The 14,073-nt window shown below is 41.1% G+C and overlaps 1 long non-coding RNA gene across 1 annotated transcript in view; it reads left to right on the forward strand.

Annotated features, from left to right (window-relative positions):
* Window positions 1-13,637, forward strand: part of LOC138853729 (uncharacterized) — a 74,648-nt gene extending 61,011 nt beyond the window's left edge. The window contains exon 3 of the long non-coding RNA XR_011392884.1: window positions 13,175-13,637. This is a non-coding gene — a long non-coding RNA (uncharacterized lncRNA). The remainder of the gene's footprint in view (window positions 1-13,174) is intronic.
* Window positions 13,638-14,073: the final 436 nt, after the last annotated feature.

A 14,073-nucleotide genomic window follows, 5' to 3' on the forward strand; every position in this document is an offset into this window, starting at 1 on the left:
AGTGATACTGTGCCACCGTTGTTGCTCTGCTTCATCTGCACTATATGATGCTTGCTCACCATGCTGACCAATACTCTTCTTGTTGATGATGTGTTAGTCACCTCTTATTCTCGCCCGTCCCCAACCACTTGGTTTACCTTCCTCCTCCTCACCCTCCCTTCCCCTCACCCTCCAACCTCCTTTCCACTCACCCTCCAAGCTCCCTTCCCCTCACCCTCCAAGCTCCCTTCCCCTCACCCTCCAGTCTCCTTTCCCAATACCCCCTTCCCATCCCTTCCCCCTCTATCATCCTCACTATCAGAGGTAATTAGAGGGTCAGCGCTTAGCTCCTTTTGTCAGTGCATGGCGGCATTTGATGCATGATATTTTTAAAAGCAGTGGCGGCATGAATAAACGGTGGGGCGTTATATAAGTAGTTCATGACGGCCGTCGGTAAAGTTTTTTTTTTCAGGGTTTGACGGCTTAATTGTTTTGGCAGGCTTGGTGGTCTGTTGCTTAGCAGAACGTGGCTGGGCATGGCCTCAGATGAACTAGTGCATGATCACTTCCTTTTTATCGTGAGTTTGTGATGTAGAAAATTTGATATATATATATATATATATATATATATATATATATATATATATATATATATATATATAATATATATATATATATATATATATATATAATAGTGAAATCTCTGAATGCATAGTGGGATTTTTTGCTAATATACTACATGCAGTATTAAAGGCATCGCAAAAAGTTTTCAGCTGTCTGGTGAATTTGTACAAAAGTTGAACACAGCCAAAAGCACTGGAGCTGTTAACATTAAAACCCAAATTACTAAAGATTGGTGCTTCTCTATTGAAAGTACCCGTAACCTACAATCAGGTCGTCCATCACCTCCAATACCGTGCTGCCGGATGAGGTCAGGTTGGCTGGCTAGACACACTTTGTTTCAATAAAAAAAATAGATCGGATATCAATAATATGGGTTGGTCCTGGACATTACTGATCCAGGAGGGACGTAAAAGTCTTCTAAAGTGTAATTCCTTCCGTACCCACCCCCCTCCTCCCATGCTCATATGAGTGTCCTGTTGCATGTTTTTTTAAGGGCTTAGTTCCAAATGTACACAGTCATAACGTACCATATGGGAGGAAATGTAATAGACCCAGTGAAAAGTTAGGGAACCAAGAGCACAATAAGAGAACATTGTCAACATTCGTAGTTAAATACCAACCTGCTACCAGCGGATATCAGAAACATTGCCGGAATAAGTGTAGAAGTTTTCAAGAGGATATTGGATTACTATCTCCGGGAAGTGCTAGATCAGCCTGGCTACGTGAGCCATCGGGTCGCCAACAGCCGCTGCTGCTGTTGGCGACAGCAACAGAAAAGTTCGGAACCAGTCCAGGTTACGAGGGTACGAAAATTCTGGAAACCTGTCAGATATATCACAGCTATATCCATATAAATGGATTCCTATAATTAAATTAAATGGTCACTACCTTGCCTCCAGCCTCAGACCAATCCATTTTCATATTTTGCATTTTGCTATACATAAATATACATCCTTTATCCTGATCAGCTTTCAGTACGTATTAATTAATTATACCTTGTGTTGTATTCTTAACAGTTAGTGCGATCATCGCCTCTGCAACCCCTTCTCAAACCAGGCCGCCTCACCTGAAAAGGAAATATTTAAGAATGTGAACTAATAAGAAAAAAGAGGCAAATCTTGCCAGAATGGAGATAATTTAGCAAGTTTCAGTTACACATTGTAGTATGGTAGGTAATACCTCATTGGGTAGTTGCTGTATTTTTTTTCTTAACATACTGCAAATATCTTATGCCCCATGTGTTTCATTGTGGATTATGACCAGCCACATATAAGATTATTAAGACGTGTAACAATTAGGTACCTGTATTCCGAAAAGTTTCGTGTACACAGTAGGCGTCATCAGTTGAATGCAGAGGTGATACGCAAATTAACCGCACATAGAAGAGAGAAGCTTATGACGACGTTTCGGTCCGACTTTGACTATTTACAAGTCTCGCTAATACACGAGAGTGAGGAAGCCAGTACGTATATGTAGGCGAGGGGGACAGACACGGGACAAGAAGAAAGAAGGAACCGGTGAAGTAGTGGCAGAGGTAATGCTGGAAGTGGAAGTAATAGTAGAAAGTAGGGGGAGTAGTTTCAGTGGTAAAAGAAACCAAAAGGGTAGTGAAGGGAGGTGGTGGTGGTGGTGGTAGTAGTAGTAGTAATGGAGTGGTGATAGTACAAGTAGAAGTGGAGTAAATCTAAGGCCAAGAAAAAGAGCCCTGCAGGAGAGCTAATGGTCTACGGGAAGGGGGGGAGAGAGGAATGCTGAAGGACAGAACACACCAAGACAGAGAAAAAAATAGGAAAGGAGAAGAGGTAGGGAGAAAAGAAGAAAAGATCATGTTAAATCACGAGTGTTCTGAAGATTGAAGCATTTGATAATGTAATGAGAGAGGAAGGCGTCTACAGAGACAAGACGGCGTGTGTGAAGGCAAAGGAGGCAGCAGAAGCAGTGATGTAAAAATAATGTAATTAGTCCATCACCTTCGAAGACGTAAGTTTGAGGTGGTCAGTCCCTCAGTCCGGAGTCGAATTCTACTCCATAGTGTGGAATAATTGATACAGACTATGGAGCAGAACTCGTCTCCAGACTGAGGGACTGATCACCTCAAAACTACGTCTTCGAGGGCGATGATGAGTGTCTCTGCTACTGTCTCTGTGTTCGACTGAAGTTTACTGTGTAAGTGAAACGTGTCGTAATAAAAATACGTAATTGTTGCACATCTTATCTATTTGTGGGTATTATATACCATTATATTCAAGAATTTCTCTCCTCGGACTTCAGTCATGTCTGTTACGAAGCTAACGTTGGTTTCTATTATAATTTAAGATTGTAAAAACAGTGCTACTTTGACACACAACGTTGGTTTAGTAGCATGTAGATTTAACTGTTTATTGCTGGATGTAGCCCGACACTTTTCCTTCTTTCTGTATGTCTCTTCTCTCCCTCAACTATCCTTCCCCCTCGCCCCTAGTTGGTCCTATCTGTGAGTTCTTCTATTTCTAGATTTAACTCTGTCCTCTCCGTAGTTCCTTATTTTCTGTACCATCTTTACAATCTATTTTATTCTTGGTAAGATATTTTTACATTTGTGGTATTTTATAAACCTAGGAACGGGCGGAGATTGAACCTATGGCTAATGAGTTCAATCCTCACCCGTTCCCTGGTTTGTTTGCAGTCGTGTTATTAAGATTGCCTGAGGCATGATGGTATTTTATAATTAAATTGTATTAAATCAACTAACACAGCGTATATTGAGAAATCGGTTTAAATGCTTACGATAAATTACAAACGTTGTGCCTTAGGTCGGGTTGCAGTCCCTGGTATCAAGTCTCCAGGAAAGTAATTCCCGGGGAGTTATCGAGAGTTGCATTTGGGGTTATGAGCTGGAGGTAGTGATAGCTTGGCTGATCAGGTGGTCAGCAGGGAAAGTCTGGCCATGGGCTGGATTCTGGAAATATTTAACTCTCAGATGAAAGAGACGAGACTACACGTTTAGACTGGTTGTCTCCTGACCCGTGCATCACTCAGCCCTCCCCTGTATGCTTAACACTACTGTGTATATACCCGGCCAAATATGCAACCATTAATATTATGAAGGTTTCCTCTCAGTTTGTAGTGGAGCGGAGCTCTATTTTAGTGTTGACTCTCGAGTTTTTATGGGAGACTTGTATATTTTTGACCATGAGCCTTCTGTTGATGGTTACACTCGCGTGCTCATATTGGCCCAACATTTTCTTGAACTAGCGTCCAGAGGAGGGTATATGATACGGGTAGACAATAAAATAGTTGCTTCGGTGACAAAATCTAAAAAAATTCATACTCCACTACTGAATTATCAAGCTCTAAACCTGTGTGGGTCTTTCAGCTCGCGCGTGTGGGCGGAAGGTAGGGTTTTTTTAGGCTCGATTCTCAGTCCGTTAAGCATAAGACATAAGCGAAATAAGTCGCATATGTTTTGTAGTCTGTTTTTTAAATATAAATCGGTGTTTTGTATTACGGTATATCTGCTGTAAGGTAAAGATCAGCTGTATGCGGTAGTTTACTGAGAAGTATGTTTCCTGTCTGGTGCTTTATATTTTCAAGTCTGGCCTCGTGAGTGGGTGGGTGTGTTTTTGAGGATATGTTACTGTGTGTTTGTGTGAGGAGGGGGGTATGTTGTGTGTGTGTGTGAGGGTATGTTGGTGTGTGTGTGTGTGTGTCTGGAGGCACGTGTGTTTGTTGATCTGATTTAATTCCTTTACTGTAAGACTGATTTCCTGTCTGGTTAGCTTAGCTATGTTACCTACTTCGTTGTCTGGCTGGCTAGCTACTTCGTCGGTTATTTAAGCTGCCCAACAGCTTAAATAACCGACCTAATGGTTAGCTAATTTAATAACCTGCTTGGTTTTATGGCTTGTTTGCTAGCTGTTTGGTTGCGTAGTTGTTCAGCTGGATGTTTGTCTTGTTACTTTGTTGGATGACTGGTTACTTGGCGGGCGTGTGTGGGTGAGTGGTCATGTGGATGGACTGGTGGGTGGGAATCGTGACACGAGTTGGCCTTGGATAGTTGCTGGTAGCCAGCCCTGGTAGCCTCCTCTCGGTGCTTTGTGTCGGCTCACCCGCTGCCTCTCGTGCTCTCCGGGGGGTGCTGCTGCTGCTGCTGCTGCTAGTAATACTGTTGAGTGGTTGGTGGTTACTGATGCTGGTGGATTGTTGGTTACTTGAAGGTTGCGGGAGCCGCTGGTTGATGTCATGATCAACCAGGCCGTTGGTGCTAGTCGAACGCAGGCCAACGTGAGCACAACAGCCCGGCTGATCAGGAAGCTGTTTAATTGACCGAAGAAAATACTTTGTATGTGGATGGACAGGAAGACGTGATAGTAGTGGTTATGAAGGGTGTGTAGGTGGTTTCAGGATGGACTGGTGGGGGTTACTAAGGCATGGAAGGGTTCTCCTGGGTGCGTGGATAGGAGAATTGCTGGAGGAGTGAGCAGCAGAAAGGTTAGTGGTTCCAGTGAGCAGTAGGAAGGTTAGTGGTTCCAGTGAGCAGTAGGACGGCTAGTGGTTCCAGTAAGGACGTGAGCGGGTGCAGTCCGCCGTCTTAATCGGAGACCATCTTACTGTTAAAGATCAAGACACGGCAATAGTTGGGTATCTTTATTTGTGAAACTTTTCACCTACACAGTAGGCTTCCTCAGTCAGATACAGAGGGAGCAATAGTAGTGAAATAATGATGACGTAATCAGTCAATGCTACTGCTCCCTCTGTATTTGATTAAGGAAGCCTACTGTATGGGCGAAACGATTTATCATGTGCACATGTGTCTTAATCTTCAACTTGTCTGTATTTTATACCATGTTCAACATCTCACGGTTATAAAGACAGTCAAGTGGGAGACTGATAGAGGCGCCTTAAACAGTCGAATTTTGACTTAATAATTTACGTAGACCACGCTATCTTCTGCGCGGTTTTTTTTAATCGCCTTTTTGTCTTGAATAATTTTTCTGTTGTGTGTTGATTACTTTTTTATGACTGGAGGACAACTTAACCTAATTTAACCTAACTTGACTTAACCTAACCAAGATATTTGCTGCAAACCATATATGAAAAATCGACTTAAATGCTGGGAGTTGATGGATGGCAGGAGTTGGGGAGGTGAGTGAGCGGCAGGAGGGTAAAGGGACGTGAGTGGGCGGCAGGAGGGTATTAGGGACGAAAGTGGGCGGCAGGAGGGCGAGTAGTTGATGAGGGAATGTGTGGTGGCGGCGTAGGGTGGGTGATGCTAAGGATGATGCTGTTGCTATGCCAGTTTCACCAAATTCATTCTCTGGCCCTATGTTTATACATGGTATAAGCCTTGATATATAATTAACACCGACAAGTAGTTGAAAAAGACAACTGAGCAAGCACAGGGATATATCAGAAAACGTTTCAGTTCTGGGACCCTTAATAAAAGGCCCAGAACCAAAGCGTTTTCTAATACACGTGTCCTAGTGTTTACTGGTGTATTTTTAGATCTCAGGTGATATTGGCCTGTTGTCACTTGTCACTCACTATTACAACTTCTCACACTCGTTACTGTCACAGCTTGTCACTCGCCCGTCAACTCCCCATCTGTCATCACTTAACACTGCCATCACCGTCTTTTTTTTATTTATTTATTTGACGTTTTAATAGGTAGCCTGAGCTTTCAAAGTGAGTCATGACATTATGATCCTTTACATTACTGTGTAGAGCTTGAATGAGGGAGAATTTAGTAATGTTGATCTATTTTTAGTGATGTATGTAAACAGTCTTAATTTTTTCAACGCCATTCAGGATTTCTTAACGTTCTTTTTATAAGCTTATTTCTTGTGCTTAAATTTGCTTAGAAGAATGAGCTGACGAGCTTTTAGTGGCAATTTAAGGCTGTTAGTGCTTCTAACAGGTAGAAGTATACTACGCTTGAGTGGTGTAAATTGCACTCGTACAAAATGTTTTTAGAAAGTTCCCCATTTGCATTTAAAGTGTACTGTAGATAAAAATCTGTACTTTTTTTGTGCGTCGTTTATTGTAGATAAAATATGATGGTTTGACTTGCTGTTTCCCTCGTCCGTCTGAAACTACACGAGTAGTTGCTGAATTAAGACTGCCAGCTAGGTAGAATTCAGCCAGAATGTTCAGATGGTCAGCTGTTGCAGTGTTGGCACATAGTCCGGATACAAATAATCTCATGGTTTTGTTTAAATAATACTTGCATAAAGTATTTATATATTCATGAATACATTTGACACATTTCGTGTTGCATACCAAGACTCAAATAGGTTTGCAAATAGAGTTGAAGTTACAGGGCAGTGAACAGGAGCGTGTGTAGGAAGAGAATCGTGAATAGGGATGGAGGTGATCATTTGTATGTTTGCACCTCGGCAATTAGAGCAAGATGCGGCTAATTGATTGGCTCGTGTGTGCTTGAAGGTAATATGGAGATAAAAAGTATAAAATACCGACACGCTGCAAAAATAAACACAAATGCAGTATAATGTGATCCTGTATTGACTACGTTTCCCCACAGTGGACTTTACCAAGTCGCAAGTAGATCTACCTGGGTAAAGAGGGTACAGGTAGGTTCGCCAGGAATTGTCCTGGCCCGGGTCTTCTCCATGCGGTGATCCGGCAACCTGGGTGAAGAGTTAATGAAGAGTGTGGAGAGTCAGGTGAAGAATGTTGGGTAAGTTATAGTTGAGACGAACCTGCATCTCCGTGTTAAATACAACCTACCCAACATTCTCCACGTGACTCCGCCTTATATATATTCGTGTACTCTTACCAAGGTTTGTGACTTGATAAAGCCCACTGTGTGGACGAAACGTAGTCAATTAAGATCACATTGTACTACATTTGTGTTTATTTTTTCCATTGAAGGAAATTAATCAATTGATAGTTCAGTATTGTTAAATTGGCTTTCATTTATTCATTACTGTTGCTGGTAATTACTGTATTTTATTTGTTTAATCTCCGTTTTTGTTTCACTTTACTTACGCGTTATTTTTCTTTCTGTTGCCGTTTGTGGTGTGCCGGCACTGTCATGGGGTGCACTTAGTTCAGCATGATGGACGAGTAATGATTACGTCCATCCTCCCTTTAAAACTTTTCTGGGTGAGTGCATCTCAAAAAGTCAGTAAAATTGCTCAAGTAGTTCTCCACATTTTTTTTCTGATTTGTTCTCTCCCTCTGGTACACTGTGAAAGACACGTTGCACATTATCGTACATTACGACAACTCTCCCCGTATAGAGCTTTATCGAGACTTCACACTTCCCCTGTATAGAGATTTATCTTGATTTCATAATTTCCCTATACAGAGCTTTATCGTGATTTCACAAAACTCCACATAAAATCTATAGGTCCCAATAAAAACTTGTTGTACAGCATGTCTTTCCCTGCTGCCACGTTGTTTTCTCAACACCTCGAAATAGGATTTGATTTTCAGCCGACGCGAATGACCTTATTTCTACCAGATCCAGTGGTGCTTCACCTTTTGGGGTCAAGCTTACATTAGGATTTTAATACAAAACGGCTTAGTCCTTTGTTTTTATACTGGAGAAAACTGATAGTGAAATACACGGGTGTCCCTGTACGCCAGCAACACAGGTGCAGGAAAGTTTTGCTGTTTTTTGGTGTCCAAGGCAATTTATTTTTGATCCATGATTGTGAACGCGGTATAAAATTGCAAGCATTGGGAAGAGCATTTACTTTGTTGTTGTATTCATGTGTACAACAAACTGGCAATTAATCAGGTTTGGAGGTCGTTGTCTGGCAGAGGCTTGCAGTTATCCTGTGCTTTTTCTCTCTCCCTCTCTACACTCACCCCTTCTCCCCCTTTTCCCATTCTTTCCTATTACATGTATTTCTAAATCATGAGTGAACAAGAGTAACAATGACTGTATGGTTGTTGAGAGTTTGAAGGAACACACGGTCATGTCAGTCTACGACCGTGTTCATGCGTCGTAAGGTTGTCACCACACAAGGGCCAAAATTTACACTCCGGGGATTCCTTCATTGAGCACTGGTAACTCGACGAAATCCTAGGATCTAGGATCCTAGGACAAGCTAGGATCATAGACGAAACAGACCTAGGAAGCACTTGGGGAAACTAGACGTAGGTGAGTTTTAGCAGTGATTGATGGACAGGCAATTTTGGCGAACTAATGTTAAAAGATACGAGCAACAAATTAGTAAGTTTGAAGGAATGATTTAGTTCAGGTCAGTTCGGGAAGATATTGGTCACATGGACAACCGTTACCGAGAAATTCAGTGATGGGAGATCGCCCATAATAAATCAACGAGGAAATTCAAGTGAATAAGGTGTGACTTGAAAATTTATAGAGTTGAAGATAATTTTATCCAAGATGCTTACTGGATGCATATGGCCTAAATTTGTTTGTATTATAAGTACGACGTTTCACCTATATGAGGATTTATCAGTTTTATATAGGTGCCCAAAGTATATTTTAAAAGAGGTGAAATAATTACTTGTATACACGTTGAACGCTCTGATATTCTTGTCCTATATAATAATTTTAGACATCAAAACAATTCAGTTGATTGCTGGAGCATTGATTACATCTGGCACCAACGGCCTTACTGATCAGACCATCGACCTGGAGACCTAATTACCTCCGGAATCGACTCCCGGTTACTAACACGTACTGGATCACAACTTTGTGACATAAGTAATATACACAAACTTCGATACTCAGTGTTTTGATGATTCCCAACTACAAGGTCGACAGATTCAGAGAGATGCGTAGACAACTGTTACATAAATTGGATTGAAATATTAGATGCAAGTGATGTAGACATTAGTTAGCGAAATAGGTATAAACACGATTTTGATTAATGACGGAAAACTCAAAAATAAAAAAAAAATTATCCCTATACTCTCCACCTTGGTACACGATATAAACCTACCTAGACCACAGGATTTCTTTGAAGAGTTTCGCATCTAGCACTAAATACTGGAAAAATTAGCATCTTTGGCATATTAGTAAACCTGACCATAGCAAATCAACAGGTCAGTGAAAGTACCTGACAGAATATGGTTTCATTCGGTACCGGTCCCCAGGGGTGTGGGAATACTTCTCGGAAAATCCTATCATACATTAAAATCATTATTTCCCCTCCCCCCATTCCCTTCACAATGAGTTTTGACATAAAAAGGCATTAACCACCTGCAAACATCCACAAAACTCTTAACTCCCTATTCCCAACAGTATAACCAAAACAGTTTTCCCTCACTTGCTCCCAACCCATTAACGCGGCCAACCACCACCCATCACTTAACGGTAAATGTTAACCCCCCCCCCCCTTCCTCTCCCGATATACGGATTTGTTACGCCCCAATCATTCTCACGCATCATTATCATAAAAGTAGGTATACCATGCTACCAAGGTACACACACTCATACCCAAGGCTCAGCTGTCCACCCTTCATTATTACCCCAGCATCTCCATTTTCCCTTCTCCTCACTAAACTGCTCTGCCATTCCACCTCTCCATAGTCCTCACTTGACCTTAATTTACACAAAACCATAAACTCTCCCAACAGTCAGCCACTAATTCAATCGACGATCGGTGACTTCCGGTAGCTACCCCTCCTTTTAACCCTCATGATAAAATTATTTCCAACATAGGTAACACAATAATAAAGATACACTTTAAAATAAAAGGATGCTCTAACTCAGTCACGCCCAACCACGAAACCACTACAGTATCATTCACCCACAGTAAATATCCTGTCAGCTACCATTAACTCGCAAGCTCCTCCCCAATTATCCCAGCAGGGAACACCCTCTTTTCCAAAACATGGGAGGAAGTGTAGAATAATGCCAGTGAAAAACAGGGGTGTCGTAAACTCAATTAGAGTACAGTGTCAACATTCGTGGTATAATCTCGTACTGACAGATTATATATATATATTTATATATAATGTGAGTAGTCACGAAAGCACTTGGAATTTCTCTATTCTTTCATAGTGGTTGTTTTGCATATTCTGAAATCACCTGTTTACTGTGATCTTATTGCATATATATATATATATATATATATATATATATATATATATATATATATATATATATATATATATATATATCCAGAGCAGTGATAGAAGTTTTCAAGAGAGACCTTGACCAGTTGCCACAGGAAGTTTCATATCAGCCTGGTTATGACGGTTGTGAAAGTCCGTAGGTTGCCACGGGGTCAGTGCTCGCCGGACCAGGCCTCCTGAGTATCAAGGCCTGATCAGCCAGGCTGTTACTGCTGGTTACACGCAGTCCAAAGCAGGAAGCGCAACCTAGCTGGTCAGGCACTGATTTAAAGAACTTGTCCAATTTCCTCTTGATCACCAGAGGTTTGTTGGTAATTCCCCTTATGCAAGGAGGGAGGGTGTTAGGGCGTTGAAGAGTCAGGGACCTCTGACACTCGTAGTGTTCTCTCTTAATGTATTTGTCTCCCCCTTCCCCTTCTTTTAGTGGACGTATTTTGCACAGTCTGCCCAGTTTCTTATTATGATAGTGATTTTGGTGTTCTTATTTGGGTTCAGTCTCTCTAGGCCCTTTCTCACTTACGTTCCAAGGGAATATAATGTTAACGAGCAGTGACACTTCCTGTACATTTTTTAACTCGGCAGTCTCGACTGCCATGGAGGGGATCGTCAGTATAAAGCAATATTTCAATCTCGAGAGGACAAGTAACTGTCATTGGCGCAGCATCTCGTCTTAAAAGTTCTAGTTATCCAGTCTGTCAGTTTCCTTGCGGTAGCAATGTCAACATTGTTTGGCACTCTACTGAATAATTTGAATTTGTCCAGTACTCCGTTATAATCTTTATTTCCTCCATTCTTCTATAGCAGAGCAACTGGAATTTATCTTCGCTAAACATCATTTTGTTATCTGATGCCCTCTGGAAAATATGATTTATATCCTCATGAAGATTCGCTGTCTTCGACAGGTACCACTCTCATAGAGATGCTGGTGTCATCAGTAAAGGATTTTATGGTGCTGTGAATTATGGCTTTGTCATTGTCGAATATTAATTAAATGTCCATCTGTCTATTTTTCCAGTTGTTCTTTTTCACACATTCTGTGCACAATCACACCATGATCGAACTTGTTGAACGCTTTTGCAAAGTTATTGTACACTACATCAGCATTTAGTTTGTATTCCAGAGCATCCAGGCCCTCGTCGTAATGATCTAGCAATTGTGAAATTTAGGAGTGCTCCGACCTGCTCAAAATCCATGGATTGTGCAAGTGTTGTGATTGCATGTGATAGGAATTCTTGCATGTTAGAATCAGTATAAAGTTTTTGACAATATTTAAAGTTAGGCTATTGGTCAATAGTTTTCGCAGTTGCTTTACTATCTCCTTTTTGAAGTGGTGCAGTATCACTGGTTTTCAGTGACTGGGATGATACCTATTGAAATCACCCTCATGAGTGATGATGGTTTCTCTGTCCCAGACCACTGTGCACGTAGGTCTGTACATAGATTATGTTGTAGTCTGAGATTGCAGTTTTCGACACTTATGTTCCGGATTAGGTCTTCATTGTTCGTAAATATGAGGTCTAGGGTGTATCCTGGTGTGATCCGTTTATCAGTCTGCTGGCTTAGGGCTAATGTATTGCAAATGTAAAATAATTCTGTGTAGTTCTGTTCCTATAAGATCGCCCCATAGACTGTAATTGCAGTCCACACTGCATTCTTCCATTGAAATTGCCTTAAACCAAGCAGCAGGATATTTGGTGGCGGGTTTGATCAATTGTCAAAACAATGCTCGATCTCCTATACCTGGTTCTTGAACTGCTGGGAGGTAGAAACTGATGGCTCATACACGAGCACAAACTGGGTTTCTAGTAGCGATAGGCTGATTGATCAGGTGGTCACTTAAATTTAGCATCAAGACTGTTTTCGGACCAGGGAATGATCACTGGACCATTACCAGATAGGCTGCAAGATTAGTACAACTACCGAAACCTTTCATATAGTAATGTTACGGATGAGAGGAGTCTGGCAACAATGGCAGCAGGTGTGGGCGTCTGGCAGCAGACAGGTGTGTACAATGACAGGTGTTGCATGAAGAGGGATTTCTACCACAGGTGAGACTTTTGGACAACACAATGTGTATGCAAGGCTATTTCTAGCCACACCCTTCAAGGGAGGGGGGATGTACCTAGATGCTGGTGAAAGTAGCTTGATCCGAAGAGTAAGAAATAACCTCAATTTCCTTGAATCAAACCTAATTGTCTTAAACCTGAGAGAACCCTGGTAATATTTTTGTATATTGTCTTTCACTTTAAAATTCCAGATTAAATTAACTGGAGTGCAGTTACCAGTGGGATTAGACTAGCGTAGATTTATTTAAACAAGTGAAGGTTGATAGCCATTCATTTCAGGGTTGACAAATCCTGGCAGTGTTTTATTTTATTGCGTGATAGCATAAGGTAGCAGGTCGTACAGACTTCCTTATATTTTCCTGTTTCTTAATAGTTAATATTTGTAACAGCATAGTAATTGTTACAAACTTGATGTCAAATAATGCGTGTTTTTTTTTTTTTACTCTCAGGTAAGCCGGAGTGAGTTGCCGTGATGAGTGTTGCTAGCAAGCAGGTAAGTTGTAGTGTCCACGAGTGCTTGAAGGAAAATGCCTGACGTCACTCCAGGCTAGTACTTTGTACTGGCAGTGTCACAGGAGCGGCTCTTCACTTCTGGTGTGCAGTGCTTCCATAATTGTGTAAGTGCTTAGGTGAGAGTCATTGTCACAATCGGGACAAAAGCTGGTTCACACTGTATACGTTACTATTATTGCCACAGTTGCAGGTAGTGTTGCTACACTAGGGATCAGGTAAGTGTTATTACCTTAGGGTTGAAATTGCTGTCGCTGTTGTAGGGTTGATTTTAGTGTTAAAGCCCAAAGGTTGAGGTAAGTGTTCATATAGTTGCATTGTTCATAGTTTCTGCCTAAAGTTCCACGTGAAAAGGATAAATCGTTACAAAATTACACATCTAGAAAATGGAAACATGGAGATTGAAGATAGGATTTTTATAGAGAGAGAGAGAGAGAAAGCGAACCGAACCGAACCGAAAGAAGCAAAAAAAAAAAAAAAAAAAGACATATCTGATAAAGAAGCTGCAAATATATTTTACACACCCTAGGATCGAACCTACTACAACTTTAATACTACTAGTACGTACAAGAACAAGAATATGCTTTTCGAAAGCCACCTTAAGTGAAGGAAACCATCTTCCTTTTTTAGCTGACATTCAGGGTCTAAATACCGAAAGAAAGTTAATTATATAAACGAGCTTTTTTTAAAGAAACAAATGCAGTGCTTGGAGCTTTGTCAGCAGTACACACCGGATGTTTTCCATTGTATAATACAGATATAAAGTTATAATGTATATAGATTTGAGAGAATAAATAAGTCGCATGGAAGTGTACGCCTCTGTGAAATTTACTTTGTT

The sequence above is a fragment of the Cherax quadricarinatus genome, chromosome 38 (genome assembly GCF_038502225.1).
Source record: "Cherax quadricarinatus isolate ZL_2023a chromosome 38, ASM3850222v1, whole genome shotgun sequence".
NCBI lineage: Eukaryota > Metazoa > Arthropoda > Malacostraca > Decapoda > Parastacidae > Cherax > Cherax quadricarinatus.